Source organism: Camellia sinensis, chromosome 3, assembly GCF_055761805.1.
Source record: "Camellia sinensis isolate YWXY chromosome 3, ASM5576180v1, whole genome shotgun sequence".
Classification (NCBI taxonomy): domain Eukaryota; kingdom Viridiplantae; phylum Streptophyta; class Magnoliopsida; order Ericales; family Theaceae; genus Camellia; species Camellia sinensis.
This window is the reverse complement of record NC_138963.1, coordinates 154,667,980-154,671,335: the sequence shown is the minus strand read 5'-3', so window position 1 is coordinate 154,671,335 and position 3,356 is coordinate 154,667,980. Positions and strand designations below refer to the sequence as shown.

General features: G+C 34.7%; 1 pseudogene; it reads right to left on the bottom strand.

Annotated features, from left to right (window-relative positions):
- Positions 1-1,011: 1,011 nt before the first annotated feature.
- Positions 1,012-2,270, bottom strand: LOC114312177 (wall-associated receptor kinase 5 pseudogene; annotated as a pseudogene).
- Positions 2,271-3,356: the final 1,086 nt, after the last annotated feature.

The following is a 3,356-nucleotide window of genomic DNA, read 5'->3' as shown; positions in this document are numbered from 1 at the left end:
ACAGGAGACACATGTCACTTCTTTTTTATTTTTTTATTTTGAAAAGCAAAGATGTATGTATACTTTTTATTTATTAAATTATGTCAACTAACAAAATAGATCTAATTAATAGTTAAAAACTTTAAAAAAAAATGAAAAAATAATGATTTGTTAAATGTTTTTGCCACCCATGTGTAAGAAATATCTTTTGTTAGTAATGTATCAAAACTAACTCATTTTTTTTATGCATACATCTTGACCCTCTAGACATAATTTTTGGTTCCGTCCCTGACGATAGTCTTGTCAGAGTACTACTCACGTCTTCCCATTTCAAGAACTAGGGTTGCTATCACCACAAAAATTAAGCGTCAAATAATTTTCGCAAGTTACTTCCTACAAGATAGCCACTTTTCTTTGAGCTTCACAATATTTTCCTTCTGATCTGCATGACATTCACCTAGAACTTTCTTAATTTGTGAGCAGGAATTTGCTAAAATGTATATGTGAGTTGCACATATTGGTTTTTTCTATTAAAAATAGCAACAACAAATGGAGGGATTATATTGGAACAAAAATGAAAATATGAAACTTAAATTGTTAAAATTGAAATTAAAAAAACTAAAGTGAAATTTTACAAAAATTATAAAGATGAATAGTGTGATTTTACCCTCTTTTATTTTATGAAAATAAAATAAAATTAAACTACAATTAGGATTGGTCCTTTCATTGCAGCTACAATAGCCTGACTGATTCATTTGATGGAAAACTATTGTTATGTATTGTCAAAGTCTTGAGTTTGGAATCCAGTTGGGTTTGGTTTGGATGGATATGTGTGTCTGTCTTGTATAGACCAAATTAAACGAGTCTTGAGAGCAATTCTAATGACAACACGAATTCCATGATGTTTTATTATTAGCTCTCCCACCTTTCGAGGATAGTTATTTCGCAGAATTACAAAGTTTACCATATATTGTGCACCCTCTAAAGAAATTTTGACATAATAAAAATCATTCATATGCAGAGGAATGACTGATGATTACTCAGTATACATAGAACAAGAGACTACATGTATGTATTTCGGATGAATTATTATTTAAACCTCAACATATATAATCAGAGGATTCAAAACAGTTCACAATAATTATTTAACAAAGCTAAAATGAAAACATTACGACAGAACATCTAATGTAGACCAGCCTAACTAACACCATAGCGTCCATCATCAAATGGTGAAACGGTATGGTTTGTCAACTGTCAAGTTCTTGAATTGCTCATACCAGTGCCACCACCGTAAGTATCTGAGAGTTGGTCTCCAAGCAAATATTCAGTCTCTTCTAAGTTTTTGTTATCATCAACCCATGGATGTTTCTCCATCATTCTTAATCCCTCTAGCTCCATTGCCACTTCCTTCATAGTTTGCCTATCGTTGCCTTTCACTCTTAAGCATCTCTTTGCTAAAATAGAAACTTCCTTTAGCTGGTCAGCCTTCGCTTCATTCATTACTTGTTCATCAACAATTTCAAATGAGTGATCTTCTTTCATTGAGGAAACAAAATAGGTAAATTTCTTTCTACTTCAGGCCTGTCAAAGGAAAGTGCCTTCTTGCCGGTTAGTAGCTCCACAAGGACAGCCCCAAAGCCATAAACATCACTCTTTTCAGACTATTGACTTGTGTGGAAGTACTCTGGATCCAAGTAACCAAGTGTCCCTTGAGCAAATGTGGTTAACTGAGATTGGTCTATGGGAATCAATCTTGAAGCTCCAAAATCAGATACTTTAGCAGTGTAATTGTCATCTAAGAGTGTGTTAGTGGACTTAACATCTCTATGAATGATAGGAGTACTAACGGCAGGGTGCAAATATGAAAGGACTGTTGCAGTTTCCATTGCTATACTTAAACGATTCTCCCATGTTATTGAAGACGTGTTGTGGCCTACAGCGTGTATGTGGTCATAAAGAGTTCCATCAGTAATAAATTTGTAGACGAGTAAAGGAACTTGTGTCTCCAAACAACACCCTAGCAGCTTCACAACATTCGTATGGTTGACTTGAGAGAGAATTATGACTTCATTGATGAATTGTTCAATTCGGGTCTGGCTCTGATCAGCTACTTTGGACTTCTTAATGGCAACTATAGTGTTATTTGATAATATTCCTTTGTATACTGTTCCTTGGCTTCCTTGACCTAAGACTCTACTTTCGTGGTGGTTTGTTGCCTTCTTGAGATCATCTGCAGTAACGATTTTAGCCGACAGAACTGATCCTTCACATTTGGAACGTTGTTGCAACATTGTTGAAAAAATTTCTCTCTAAGATCGATGATCTTCCTTTGCCTAAATACCAAATATAGCCATGAGCAACAGACAAGTAGCATTGATCTGCTTATGCGTATGCCTGCAAGGATTCACACGGAAAAGAAAATGTCAATATCCAAAATTCAAGTTTCAAAGTAAAAGTTACAAACCCAGAAAATAAAGCGTATTAGGATAAATTTAAATTGAGGGGGTAAAGTGTAATCAAGAAAGAATACAAGGAAACTAGAGATATATCATGTTCAAATTGTTTCTAATCTGTGCATCAATAAGTGGCAGACTATGTACTCTAAACTAGAGATAGAATCAAAATCACAAGCATTGATCAGTTGAATACTGATGAAAATTTAAGTAGTTGACAATTTTATGGTTAATACCATGCTCAGGGGTTGTACAGTGTACCTACCTAGTGCAATGTTAATCAATGGAAGCCTGTGGTCAGGAACAGGAATTGGATTGCAACCTGCTCCATCTTTCATGCCGTCACCTTCATAGCCGTCTGGACAAGAGCAATTGTATTTTCCTGTTAAATTGATGCATGTCATGCTGCAAGGGCTTAAAAATATTGCACTCGTCAATATCTGTGAAAAATCTAGAAATTTCCTAGATGTTGATTTGTGATTATGTATCAATTTTAAGCAGTAAATAACAATCTCAATCAAACAATCAAAACAAATCGACACAACGATTTTACGTGGAAAAATCACAATTGGACACTTCCAATTGTGATAAAAAAAACCACGGGCAACAGTCACAAAACAATCCACTAAGAAGATATAAAGAAATTATACAGGTATACTCTCAATTACCTAGCGAATCCATGCCCGAATTGAACCAACCTCTATGTGTCTCTTCCAATCCCGTTTTCACCTCGGAATTGTCTTGATGATGAGCCACTTTAGAATCCACCAAAGCTTCAGGCTCTTATTCTTCAGAATCCACCGAAGAACAGCTCTCTCTTTCGTATAGAATTAAACAAGCAATCCTTTGATGTAAACTTCTTAAACCATGAGTTGAATACTTAATCAAAATATCAAAGAAAACTAGCAAAATATCTCCAGAGAT